The sequence below is a fragment of the Phoxinus phoxinus genome (genome assembly GCF_949152265.1).
Source record: "Phoxinus phoxinus genome assembly, chromosome: 13".
Lineage (NCBI taxonomy): Eukaryota > Metazoa > Chordata > Actinopteri > Cypriniformes > Leuciscidae > Phoxinus > Phoxinus phoxinus.
The window spans coordinates 10,996,986-11,011,872 of NC_136888.1; the positions used below are offsets into that span (position 1 = coordinate 10,996,986).

Here is a 14,887-nt window from a genome sequence, read left to right on the forward strand (position 1 = left end):
TAGCAACAGATGAGTATTGAGCAGAAAGACTATTATATGTAGTTCTATTTAATTAATGAACCAACAAAAACTCATCTAAAGAGCTGCACAAGTGCTTACAGCTTGAGTTGTAAATCTTGATACTGGTAAGCTTGATTCGAGAAAACACCTATCAGCGACACAAAGACATCAGCTGTATCCACTTCAAAGTCTTGTGTTTCTAAAAGCACTCCTTCACACAAAGCATGAATTACATCTGCTCCATTCACAAACCTGCTGCTTTGATTCAGCTGCACCTGTGCGTGTGTGTGTGTGTGTTATGACAGCCGCATCACTAACTAGTGATTGATGTTTGCGCATTTCGTTCCTCATGTTTATCCTGCACAATAGACACATTTACACTGACCTCACTTCATTTTAATATTCATTGAGCTGTTATGGAAACCTGAGCGGTTGTGGGAATGTAATAATTAAACAATGTTTTGATACTCCACTCTTTCAGTGTAAAACTCACTCACTCACTTTCTCCATTAGTGTGAATCACACAGAAAACTGCAATGCCAAGGTCATATTTCAAAAAATAGCCTATTTTTTTTGCCGATAAAATTGTAAAAATTTTCAGCAAATAAAGGTCCTTTGAATTGTGATTTTTTTTTCTTAAAAAATGCATATACAAAAAAATAAAAAGGTGTGTGTGTGTGTGTATAATATATATATATATATATATATACACACACACACACACACACACACACATACATACATACATACACAAACTTTTATGTTTGATGCGATTAATCACGATTTTATCGATTTGACAGCATTATCCTTTATATATACACTGCCCGGCCAAAAAAAAAAAAAGTCGCTTGGATTTAAAAAGGCAATTGCTTTGAAGTCTATGATTGGATCATTATTGCAGTGATTATAATGTTTCTAGCATGTTATATGTTTGGCAACAGCTCTTCTAACCCTAATTGATGGAGTGTGTAGCTTTTCATTTCTTACCATGTAGGAAGACACACCATGGCCATATTCCAGGAGGACAGTGTCAAGATTCATCAGGCTTAAAATGTGTAAGAATGAAGAATCATTTTCACACATGTATCGGCACCTCTGAGGCCAGACCTTAAATTCATTGAAAGTCTTTGGTATGTGTGCTGGAGGAGACTTTACAGAGCGCTGGACTCTTGCATTCTCAATACAAAGATCATGACCAAAAAAATGTATGCACCTCTTGGTGGAAACAACATTTATTTCCATCAACAGGTGCATCAATTTTACAATTGTAATTCTCTATTTGCTGCACTGCATTTTTTTATATTGAATTTCAATACAATGCAATAAGGAAAATGTGCAAAATCCATATGAAAATAAAGTAACAAAAAACAACTAGTCCTAAAAACATGCTTTCATTTCTTTAGGCAAAATATAATCTATTTCCCCCCCCATTTGATTTTGGGGTGAAAATCACCTATTTATTCTTTTACCACGTGAACCTCTGTGCGATCGCTCTCAAGATGTTTCGTTCTTTAAAGGATCCGGACCACTTTGTTGAGGTGGCATTTTAAATATGCAGATCATTTCCTGCATACTTATTTGTGGCATTGAATAATTTCAAGCAATCACAAATTGTTTTTTTCCCCGAGACCTTTAGAAATGTCAGTGCTCATCAAAGCAGCAGGACTGTCTCACTTCCTGTAACGCACACAAAGAGAAAAGACAGGTTTTAAATCAACTTCAGTAAAGTCTCGAAACACACACAAGAAGGTTATCTGAGAAGGAGGCGCTGGAAGTGTTTAGAAGAACAGCGAGAAGGCTCCTGATGTGTCACTGTTCGAGCGTGATAAAAGATAAACCACCATGTCTACCGTTTTAAACAAGGTTTTGCAGACCACACTTCAGAGTTTTGAAACCGTGTCATAAACGCTTGACCTCGCTCTCACACTGGTGAGAATCCATATCTCCCAACATATCGCTTTCCGTTTGAGTCATATCTCTTGCTTTCTTGTTCCTCTCTTTATCTACTGTTTGAAAGCAAATACAAATGTTCAGTTTCTCCTTAGAAAAGACCCTTGCCTCCTCTAGATTGTTGTAATGTCTCAAACTGTTCTCATGTTTACAAAGATGCCAAAGTCTACCATCAAAACAAGTTAGAGATCTCTATATGAACTCAAACATTTCTCATTGAATTCTTCCAGCCTATGCTAACAACACTCATTTTCCCTTTTTTTTTTTTTTTTGCCTTGTGCCTCCTCTTGAGTTTCAGAAGAGATCTCAACAATGTCTCAAACTGTATTAAAACATGCCAGTCAGAGATCCTAATATTCACTCAAAGATTTCTTATCCGTAGGAGAGAAGTATTCATTATGGTTATTATTTTTGGATTTATGGTGCCACCGCATCTTTAAATTAAACAAAAAAGAGCAACGTCAACAAAATGTTCCTCTGTATCTCTATCTCTGGGACAGAAATCTCATGCGATGTCTTGGCCACACTCCCATGCATCTATATATCTTAACGCATCGCTTTCGTTCTTAGTCATATCTCTTGCTTTCTTCCTCTCGGTGTAGGACAGAAACCTCCTCCTCATATACGTCACAAAAAAAACCACAATACATTGCAACAAGTAAAAATAAGTGAACCGGCATTTGTAATATAACTTCACTAACGGTGAGTGAAAACCTCTGCGATGGCTGTATTGATCTGTGATAGTCACGGCTATAATAAGCCAAGCGTTTTTGCCCCGACCCCTCTCAGTCCGAGCACAATAAAGGGGCCCGTTGCCCCGCTGACCCCTTCATAACACACTAAACTCAATGACCCTGCTTTGACTCTCACTCCTGGAGTCCAACTCTAATAACCCGCAGGAGAGGCTGATCACATCGCATCACGATTCCAGCTCAGGGAACTCAGGGATTAATGCTAGAAAATCAGCAGCAATTTCAGACACACGGGCCATTTTCCTCGTATCCGAACACTGACTAAAGGGACATCTGCTCCACCCTGAGAGGGTGAGGGGTTAATATGTCCTTATCTGACAGAGATAGCCTGTGCCCCTCAAAGAAGAGATCCATAAAAACGATTTAGGGAAACTCAGTTGCACAATGTATCAGTGATCATCAGTATTAGCATTTTACAAATGGAAAAATATTGGAAAAATTGGAACAGTATATTCTTGTACTGTAAGGGGAGATTCAAACGCAACACAGGGCAGTATAATTAAAGTCACCATGAAATCAAAGTTGACAATTCTTGTTTTTTAATGGAATATTGCAGTATTTTTTGATAATTATTTAAATGTGCACATACTAGGGGTGGACAAATACCGTTACTAGACACGATTAACCGGTAGAAATTTGTCAACCGATAGAGATTGGACTATCGCCATAATCACGGTTATGCTCACGTGATGTTGCTCTGCTGCAATCATTTCAATGCATTTTTAAGCAATAGGTTTAAAATTTTACTTTAAACCATTGAAGTGCAATAAGCAGTGGAAAAAGAACTAATATATATTATATATATACATATTGGACACTGCTATACTTTCATTATATGTGTGTGCTGTCAGAGAGATGGTTTCTGAGCGCAGTCTGAGAGACGCACACATAAAGCCGCTGCTCAGAGCAAGTGAGAACTGAACTGAGTTCTTTTTGCCGCCTATATTTGGACTTGAACATTTAAATTCACACACTTAATGCCCATCTTTGCAAGTATCCTCATAAACGCAGTCAATAATGTCTTCAGTGAATGTACACATTTGAGAAAGAAAGCGCATATGTATTAAAGGTTATATAAGATTGGGTTATATCGCCCAACCCTACGTGAACATAATAATAATTTTAATTCATGTGCCCAACTTCCCCTCCCTCTTGCAGCGTCATCTCTTCTCTTCTCTGATGATGCATTTACTGGAAAGAGGGCGGGACAACCTGTCACTCACATGAGATCCACCAATAGCAACCCACAACCATCCAATCAATTCCTGATGGACAAAATCAAGTCCCGTCCTATACTTTTTTTCGTTCGACAATTCATTTCACTCGGATATACTTCACAATAGGCAAGAAAAGACTATAGCAACTTCTGTTGCAAACTTTAAATTAAAAAAAGGCAAGCCAGGATAATGAAATAATAACAAACCCCTCTTATGGAAGTGAAATGGCCAAAAATCTCAATTTATAAGTGCATGAAAAAACCCCCAATGTTTTTACCTATAGTTTATTGCCTTAAAAGTTGAACTACTTTTAACTTGAGCGTCGAGATTTTAAAACAGCGTATAATGCATGATACGCTGTAAAAGACAAGAGCTGTGAGTGAGAATGGTGTAATGCATCTGTAGTGCATGTTTAAAAACATAATGGAAATGCAATGCAGTTGTAAGTGCGTTCTGTGTCCGCAACACCCAAGTCTGCATATATAATGCATGTAAATATAATGTACATAATACATTGAAATCTCAAAAACATCCGAAAGCAAGTTGTGTACAGGTACACAACTACATTTAAGTAATAACGACATTAAAAAGATGTTGTTCACACACTGAAAATGAACAACTAGTTAAAGAATGATCTCTTTTCTAATAAAATTTAGAGCTTAAATTTTCAGTGTGCAGAAATCTATTCTTGATCGATTGCAAATCTGAACACCAGACATCAAAACACTGCAATGGAGATTTAGACAATGTCACAACAACAGTAGATCTGCCACCATACCATCTTTATTAATATCCCTATGGTATGCATTATGTTCTAACCATGAAATATTTGTTCAAATACGTTTTTATTACATGAAATAGCTTCCATCATACAAATCAAAAAATATTTTTGAAAAATGGAATATGGTCAAAAAAGTAGTTTTTCTATAAAATTATGATTTTCTTTTCTATTTAATTGCACATTTATTTTAGAAATTGATAGATTTATATACTTTTAACTCATGAAAACCCAAAATAAGTAGATCCCTATCATTTAATACCCATGATTCATTCGGCTAACTCATCCTCTCTCTCATCACATGGAAGAGCTAACTAGCTATTGCCCTTTCCGTAAAATATTGCTGTATTCATTTTCTGAAAAGAAGAAATCAATTTGTTGTTAACACAAATACAACTAGGTCCTATACTACAATACCACTTCAAATAAATACATAACTGCAATCATATTGTTGATGCTACTATAAAAAAAAAATCCCAATGGGGAAATACATTACTACAATTCCACTGTGGTACAGCGTTGCCATATGGCAGCATACCTATTTTTCCATAGTGGTATAGCGTTGCCATCTGGAAAAACTGATATTTTCTCAGGTAAACTCAATAAAACTATGTTAGACAAAGTTGATTTGAGAATAAAAATATATCTAATTTACTTATCAAAGATGCTGCAAAAAAAATAATCCCCCTTGAGAAGAGATGTTAAGAAATGACGTTAATAGAGTAATTTCTGGAGCACTGAGGGTGACAGTGGGAAAGAGAGTTTTGGAGGGACATTCAAATGTCATGTGACTTAAAAACAGCACATCATTGGCTACATTAAGGCCTGCCCTTTTAATTCCCATAGTGCAATATATTGTATTTTTTTCTGAATAACAAGGAAATGAGTAGAAATTAATTGTTGCCATCTGGCAACGCCATACCATAAAGGGATATTGGCCAAAATGTCTATACATGCGTTCATCACAAACAGAATTATCATAATCAATGAACTAAAACCACCCTTATTAGATTTTACCTAATTTTATTTTGCGAGGGTAAAACTAATTCTGCAGGGGTAGGTTTGAATTTTATACCCCCCTCGCCAAGCACATGGATGGTCTCATGTCTGTATGAGAGAAAACAGGAAGCAAAGCCTGTAGCATTTCCTCTACAACTGACTCTGGCAGGAGAAAGAGTGCGAGATCATTTATGGCTGGGCAACAAAACCAAAAAAAAACAGAAGAGGTTCACTAACACTCGCAGCAACAACACAGAAAACGGAACCTACTAAACTTTTACCTGCAATCATACATTATCCGTTACTCTTTTCCACACCTCTTCATAAATTTGCTCTTTTAATAGAAAAGAGGGGAATCTAGTGAAATGTAGTGAATTGAATGAATCTTTTCTTTTAGACATTTGAGCCTGAAATCTCATCAAATTCTGATTGACAGCCAGACACGTCCCTGAGACTCTCACACGAGCGGCGAGTGAAATAAAAGGTTGAATTTTGCGGCTCTAGGCTGATGCCATGTTCCAATTTCATAGCAATTACCTTCCTATCAGGCACCGTCAGACATCCTCTCAGTCTTCCTAACTCCCACCGTTGAGAAATCACCGGAATGCTACACTAGCATATACGCAGAGGAGGCCATCATAGTGTGTGTTAAACAAGGTATTAAACTGAGGAGAAATCATTAATATTCATCTTCTCGGCGTACCGCTCAAGTGAGCGTCTGTGTTTAAGATTCAAGCTACACTCAAACAAACACATTTCACTTCTGTGCGCCGCTCATGGAGGAATGTCAACATTCCCGGGCTCAACATAACTGTAGAAAGCTACAGTGGATTTCTGCACAATGGTTTATCATTGCCTCTGGGATGCGTATGCTTTCATGTAAAACACTAAAAGTAAAGGCAGGAAAACACACAGCTCAGCAAATATCAAGCAATGCAGTATGTCTAAGGCAATTAATGCAGCAAAAATATTAATAAAACATGATTCACTTACGGTATGGTCTACCTGAAATGTGTAAAATACACTACCATTCAAAAGTTAAAAAAAGAAGAAATGAATACGTTTTACAGCAAGGATTCATTACACTGATCAAAAGTGGCAGTAAAGACTTTTAAATTGTTACAAAAAAGTCAATTTCAAATCAATTTTGTAGTTATTTTTGCACTTTCTATTTATCAAAGAATCCTAAAAAAAATAATGCATCGCAATTTCTACAAATTACACATTGTTTTTAACAATGATAATAATCAGAAATGTTTCTCGAGTATCAAATCAGATTAGAATGATTTCTGAAGGATCATGTGACACTGAAAACTGGAAAAATGATGCTCAAAATTCAGCTTTGGAATAAATTGCATTAAAGTATATTCAAAATAGAAAACAGTTATTTAAATTTTTTATAATACTTCACAATATTGCTGTTTTTACTGAATTTCTGATTAAATAAATGCAGCCTTGGTGAGTAGAAGAGACTTCTTTAAAACATTAGAAACGTTTACTGACCACAATCTTTTGAACATGCTAATAAATTAATTCAAAGTGAACAAAAAATATTGTATGAATTCATGTGTGCTGAATTTACCATTGCATCACATGCTTTATTCTTAAAAGGGCATATATGATTCATATCTTCAAACAGATTCATAGCATGAAACAGGCCTAATTACCGGTATATGACACCTACAATAACTGTGAAGTATTTGGTGTGACATAAAAGTCTACTGTTGTCAAACATATCCACCTCATAACTTTTTTCATAAGGGGTGTTTCAATGAATTTACAAAATTATTTGAAGCCTAAAGGTCAAAGTTTAATGATGTTTACTAATCACGTAACGTTTATTATCTTATATATTAATACCATATGAACATTTATTTGACACACTCATCTCTGACTGATGACTGATAAAGAAAACTTCCTGGTTGTAACACTGAAACATGCATTTACACAACCTGAGCAGGATAAATAGGCATTTTCTACTTTTTACAAGTGGGAATTCACGACCCATATTCCTGTAGGACAGCAAAATAAATAGACTTATCAAGGAAAGAGAAAATAATTTCCAAAGTTTCCATTTCTTTTGTTGTTGATGTCAGAGGTTAGGCATCCAATCTAACTCTACAGTATTTTGGGGCGAATTCATCAGCTAGTCAAATTAGATGGCATGACATGCAACCAAGTTTGATTTTAAGGACATTTCTGCACAATAAACCCTTTTGATCCACTTGATATCCAATATAAAACCACTTGAGAAGCACTGATCCGAAGTACAAATGACCTGAAGAACAGGATGCCATAAATATATAAAAGAAGCCCTTTGCATTTTTCTGTCTGACTCTAATAAATGTCTCCCTGCTTCATATGCTGCCATGTACACTATGATTCAGAGTGTGATGTGTGAGCGCTCCGGGGCGAGAGACAGAGAGAGACTGAGAGAGAGGGAGAATTCTCAGCGGGGAATGTAATGGACGTGTCAGAAATCAAGGTCTCTAGTCATCAAACCGAAACATGTAACCTACTGAGAATACACGAGTAACACGATGCATTATTTACACTTACATTGCATCGTATTAACCAGCAAGGATTGCGTTGCATTTGATAGTTTGCGGAGTTAAGCTTGGAAAAGTCTTTCGGGCCCCGGAGTCTTCTTGAAAGGGCCCTTGACAAAGCCCTTAGAAACAGCAGATGTCCTGGTAGTGAACATCTGTACACACCCCCTCTCCTCCAACACAGACAAAGGGGCATCTCCCTAAACACACACACACTACCTACACTTCTTAAGATCTTGTTGTAATTCTGTGATATTAAAAAGGGGAAAATAAAAATTAAAAAAACACCACAAATGTATATGCAATAAGTTGAGTGACAAGACTAAACTTTTAAACTACACCAAAATAGTGGTTGACTTGGCCAAAGCCATATTTAGGGGGAACCTTATCACACAGTTACCAACTGAATACATAAATATCACCTTCAATGTTGTCTCCAGGTGTATATTTCCTTATATAGTGCCCTTGAAAGACATTCAACATTAAGAAAATATGCTAAGATAAGCACGTATCAACAGTTTTAATAAAGCTATTTTATACACGGTCAACATTGTTTTCACTTGATCTAACGAATACAATGTAACCAAATCCCGAAGAAACAGCAGATACAATGTAGCCAGAGATCAAAAACCGAAATATAACCAACCAAAGACGTTCCATTTGCAACTATTCCGGTCGCTGAGTGGCTCAAGATGTCCTCGGATATTAGAAACACAGAGAGAAAAGCCCACCCATCCCCTCCATGTCGCAGGCGAATAAACACACACATGGACGGACACACCGCGCAACACCAGCCGCGGCTCCTTAAACCAACAACCGGCGAGTGCATCTTATATCTTACCTGGATAAACGCCTATATGTGTGTGTGTGTGTTTGTGTGTGTGTGTGTGTATGTATGTAGATACCATGTTCATATATCCAGTAAGAATCAATCCGCTGCTCAAATGCACGGAAAAGCGTTCATGATTAATGACTCACCTTTAAAATGCTACAAAACTTAATCCAGCGTGTCCCAAAACTGAATATCTGATAATGATGTTTGGCTTTAGGTGATTGAAATAACTTACAGACGTGGCTCAGTTTGGCTAAGAGCGACAGAAGGTGGTTTACTGGGTTTAAAAAAAAAATAGGAGGTGATTCGGAGACTATGGTGCACTACGTTTCATCTTTTCCCCAGTTGCAAGGATTGAGATGTCTCTGTTTTCCTTTTCTTTTTTCTCTCTATCTTTTTTGAAAGAGGCGGGGCATTAGACTGAGCCCACCAATAGCGTGGCGGTTGGCGCGAGGGCCACGCCCACATCGAGTGCGTTTGCACTGGTCAGTTTGACCACAGAAGGCCTGCAGAGTCAGACCACTAGCATTGATTGCTATCTCGGCAGTCAAAATTCTCTCGTTTTGACCCTTGGTATTGATTTTCAGATTTGTGTTACTTGTATGACAGCAATGTTTGTCATCCGTTTCTGTCAAATAGGCCTAACGTTACTTGAATTCATTTTGAATTCAATTGAAAAAAGTGGGTTGTTTCCTGTTAAATGACTTTAAATCAACCTTATTTAACAGAATAATGTGATAATATGTGAAAGTAGAGTATAATATTGTATTATAATATGTATTTTTAGTACATATCTGAGCAATATTTTGAGTGAAAATTTACATGAATTTGTTAGTCAGCACTCAAGCAGTGATTAGTTACTGAGAAATAGTGCAAAATATGAAATATTTGCATTTTGTTTAAACTTTTGTGTTTTACATAAAAAAAAACACTTTTGTGTTTTACATTTTTAAAAATGTTATGCATCTCATAACTGACAGTGATGTCATCAAGAGGTAAGTCAGTGGTTCTTCCCATCACTCAGTTGGAGGTATGAATATGTCAAAATCATAGTTTATTTTACAAGACAGTGACCTTGACCTCATTTTTAGTAGCCGATAAACACAAACACTTTCACAAATTGACTATAAATTCTGACAATAAATCAGATGTGTTTCTACATATACTCTAGTGCACATGTAAATATTGTAATTCAAAAATATAGGGCCAAAAAAAAATGCGGCATGAAATACAGTGACATCGGGGGGGCAAAATGTGTATGCAAAGCTGGATAATAAAACACAAATGTGTTACGTCAGGGTTATTGTTGCATATGTTTTATCCACAGACTCTCTATTCTCTAAAACCTCATCATGAATTTTCCCCAAATTCAGCACTTTTACATTCTGCCTCTCTGAGCTCAAAATGCTAATTCTGAATCATTTTACTCTTAAGGTTTGTCTTTGACCCTTTGCTTTACAGTACTGCATGTATACATACTGATTTGCCCGAACTGCGACACTTTCACAAAAACGTAGCTAATTATTCACAACAATTGCGCTCATGTCCGCTGGGAATGATGCTATGGTTAGTTTTTTTCTTAACAGCCATAATTTAAATTAGCAGTTTCTTTGATTAATTAACGTAAATGGAGATTTTCCTTAAAGGAATAGAACATACAAAAATGACAATTATCCCATAATTTATATGACTTTCTTCTTTCAGCCGAACACAACCGGAGAGGTCACTCTTCCGCCGGAACTGGACTCGAGTATGGCCGTTGCTGGAAGCCAGTGATTATAGTTTATTATATTATAAATATATATATTTTTTTCTTTTCTTACAATTTTATGATGGATGGATGGACTTTTTTTTGGGCTTCAAAATCTCAGGCTCTATTCACTCCCATTATAAAGCTTGGAAGAGCCAGGATATTTTTTTTAATATAACTCTGATTGTGTTCGGCTGAAAGAAGAAAGTCATATACACCTGGCTTGAGGGTGAATCAATTACAGGATAATTCATTTTTACTGGATTACAGGATTCATTTTTGGGTGAACTAACCCTTAAATGTCACATTGTCCATTAGCTCAAATGGATACATGAATGTAGTTTATTAAATGCATCAAAATAACTCAATGTACTTTAGTTACATTAAAAACTTGTCTATAGAGATTACTTTCACCCTTAAATATAAATGCTCTTTTTTTTGGCATCTGTGGTTCCATGATGGACCTTTAACATTCATGGAACCTTTCCCAAAATGTTCTTTATAGTAAAAAAAAAAAAAAAAGAGTTTATTTGAGATATTTTTATTGCCATTTTGTCAGGACAACATAACTTATTGCGGTAACACTTTAGTTTAGGGTCTAATTCTCACTATTAAGTTGCTCATAGCATATTATTATGATATTGTCCGTCTATTAGTATTTATAAAACACACATTCTACATCCCTTAATCCTACTCCATACCTAAGCTTAACAAATGCCTAACTATTAATTAGCAGTAATTAGGAGTTTATTGAGGCAAAAGTCATAGTTAATAGCTTGTTAATAGTGAGAATTGGACCCTAATCTAAAGTGTGACCCTTATTGCTTACACTAAAATGATCAATGAACAAAAAATGTCCTTGCTATAGACCTTATGTGCCAGAGAAAAAAAGTGCGCAACCATCTTTAAACTTCCGTTTTTTGCTGTAGCTCTGTGTATTTCTATGGCATCGCTCTCGAAGAATAATTAGCTGGTGAAGTTTATTTACCGTACTTAGACTTACCGAAAGTTATCATGAATGAACATTGTAATGTTTTAAGCAGATGTCATGACATATACCAGTAGACCGGGAAGATTCATTCATAAATCTGTAAGATCTTACCTTCATGCAGTGGAAATACAAACTGAAAAGGGGCGGGGCTTCATAAGGCCTATAAACACAAAGCCCAAAACCCTCACAAGCCTAAAATGTGAAATGTGCTAAAACTTCATTCTTTTCCATTTGTTTCTGTGGCACAATAACATTTCCCAGAGGCTAAGTCCACTGCTGTTTTCATTTCTCATTTCACTAGTGATGACTCAGTGATTGTAAAATGCGAGACGCACTTGAGTGAACCGGTGCAGCACAGAGTAAAGACTTTTATCATAGAACACTGAGTTTTTCTGTGTGTTATAACATCCTCTCAGACTGATCTATTCACAATGATGCACCGTACGCCTCTACGGATGTGAGCAATCTTTTAACAATGACTTATTCTAATGCAGCAGCCCTCTCCACCTCATTTGAATGAATATTTCATCACTAAGAAGGTTTATTCTGGTGTGTGCCGGGTCTCCTGCAGCCATTTCTCAAGGTTAGACAGAGTTATCACAGGGCCGAGCTGAAAAACAAGGATGCGCGGCTGAGAGGCGACAGTGAGTGATATCTCACAATAACAGTGTCAAGGAAAAGATGCTGTCGACTAGGAGAAAACATAACCGGATTATGCCATATGAATAATAATGAATGGAAATCAAAAGTACGGTCTCAGAAAACAATGCAACAAAAGCTGTCAGAGACGGTACCTTTTAAAAAGGTTCTAATATGTACACTGTAAAAAAATAAATAAATCATGATTTATCACAACTTTTTATCTTTTGTAAAATCAACTTTAGATAATTAATGTGGTGCAGAATATCATATATTGAGTTTATATTTATTAAACCAATCCTTATTGTATCAACTAAAAAAAAATATTTCAATGAACTAAAAATTTTAAAGCACCCAATCAGGTAACTTAAAGTCCCCCTGCAGTGACAATCAAGGTTTTATATTGTTTATATGTCTATTTTAATATGCTTTAAGACAAATCATGTGTAAGTTAGCTTACAAGTCAACAGTATTGCTGAGTATTTTCTCCTTAAAACGGCAGTGAACCAAAGACAGTCTCAAAAAAATCGTCTGTGTTTCTGACGTCACAAACTACCTTGTTGTAACCAATCACGTCAACGTGTGATCGTCAATGAGTGGATCTCTGAGCTGGTGCGAGTGAGTGGGGGCGGGGCTAATTTGCATATTCAAAAAATCGCGTATACTAAATGAGGCAAAGGTGTAGAGTTACATTCAAACTATTTTAAGGCATGAAGACTTTTTTTTTTTTTCAAGAAAAAAATCGCTGAAAGATGTTGATGACGAGTTTTAAGGGATCAAATGATTGACTACAGGGGGACTTTAATTTTTAAGTTAAACCAACAATTTTTTTTTACCGTGTACCATTTAGGAACCAATATGTAAGGGCCTACCTTTGAGTTATGCACTCTATAGGTACAAAGGTGTACATTTTGAAAGGGTAACAGTGATAGTTTATACAGCAGATCACACGTGTATTGTAACGTAACAGCGGACTGAATTAATTTCTGCATTACAAAGAAGCATTTGTTTACACTTGTCTGGGGAAAAAAAGGCTAATTAGAGTGTTAAGATGCACTAATTATTTCATCAGAGAGAACGGTATGGGCCACGTTATTTGTCTTGACCTCTCGTGTAAAACATGCCAGACTGTTTCATTAATTAATTACCTGGCAAAATTAATCATAATGAGGCCAGTCAGTGAAATGAAGTGATTAGGATGGAATGCCCTTAAGTTAAGGCTCTTATTCAGAAATGATTTATGCTGATTAATCTACTCTATTAACTCATAACGCATCCTAATGTACCTTGACATCTGACTATCCTTTCATAAATCTTTGACGTTAAAACATTAGTTCCCATGGTAACCTAAAAGGTTTGTTTGAGTGGAAATGTAATATTGAAAACTTTAATGTTTCCTGTTAGGAAACACATTTATTTCTAAACTCAACTCAGGTGGTTGTTGGTGTGTACGGACCTTTAAGTGGCGGTACAATAAAAGATGAATTTCAATGAGATGCAGTTCTTTGATCTCAACCGGGTTATTCTGCATTCAATTCCAGTGTCATGCAATCAATTTTTTTCAATATGTCTTTCAACAGAGAATTGCAATGAGCTTTCAATAAATAGCAACACAGAGACAAATAATATCAAGATCAATGTTTAGCATTTGGAAAACCAAGGCTATCGGTTTGCCCAGAACCATGTAAGTCAGATCATATTAACAGAACAGACAATGTTAAGAGAATTCTCTGTGCCATCATCACCATGGCAACGTGTCTTATCTTTCATGAATAGGTTATGAAAGAAATGTAATGTGTAAAACTTCATTACCATCAAAGAAATAAATACTTAATTACTAGATGTCATTTTCTTGGATTGCATTTCAGAAAACGAGAGCAATTCGCTCAATATCTCTCCCAGTGTTTCTGCTCTCTGGACACATTTTTGAAGGAAGTCTGGAAAGCACAGAGGATTCTCCTCGTTGCTCTTTTCCAGGTGCGCACATATAGCAACACAGCTGCCGTTTCAAATGCAAGATGGCAATCTTACGGTCTCTCTTTGAAGCTGAGATAATGTAACGCCGCTCACTTGTTTAATCTCTTTCAAAGGCAGGATACTTATCTTTAGCCCAAACGTCACTGAGTTTTTTACACTTATATCCCCACAAATCCCCCTGTTTCTCACTTTGAACCACATCAGGTGAGTAGGATGCCACATTAAACGGCCGTTTAATTTTAAATAATCCCATGAGAGAGAAAAACTACAAAGGAGGTCTCTTTAACAGTTCTGTTATTTCTCACATAACAGCTGTTTTTATTAAAGGGGTGGTTGATTATGATTTCAATTTTTCTTTTTTTTACTTTAGTTAGTGTGTAATGTTGCTGTTTGAGCATAAAGAACATCTGCAAAGTAACGAAGCTCAAAGTTCAAAGCAAAGGAAGATATTTG

General features: G+C 36.2%; 1 protein-coding gene across 2 annotated transcripts in view; it reads right to left on the reverse strand.

The window, feature by feature from the left end:
• The window catches only part of ctbp2a (C-terminal binding protein 2a), a 48,521-nt gene extending 39,080 nt beyond the window's left edge, over positions 1–9,441 (reverse strand). For both annotated transcript variants that reach the window (XM_079632877.1, XM_079632878.1), the window contains exon 1: positions 9,224–9,441. The gene's annotated coding sequence lies outside the window, so the exon portion shown is untranslated. The remainder of the gene's footprint in view (positions 1–9,223) is intronic.
• Between the last annotated feature and the right edge of the window lie 5,446 nt (positions 9,442–14,887).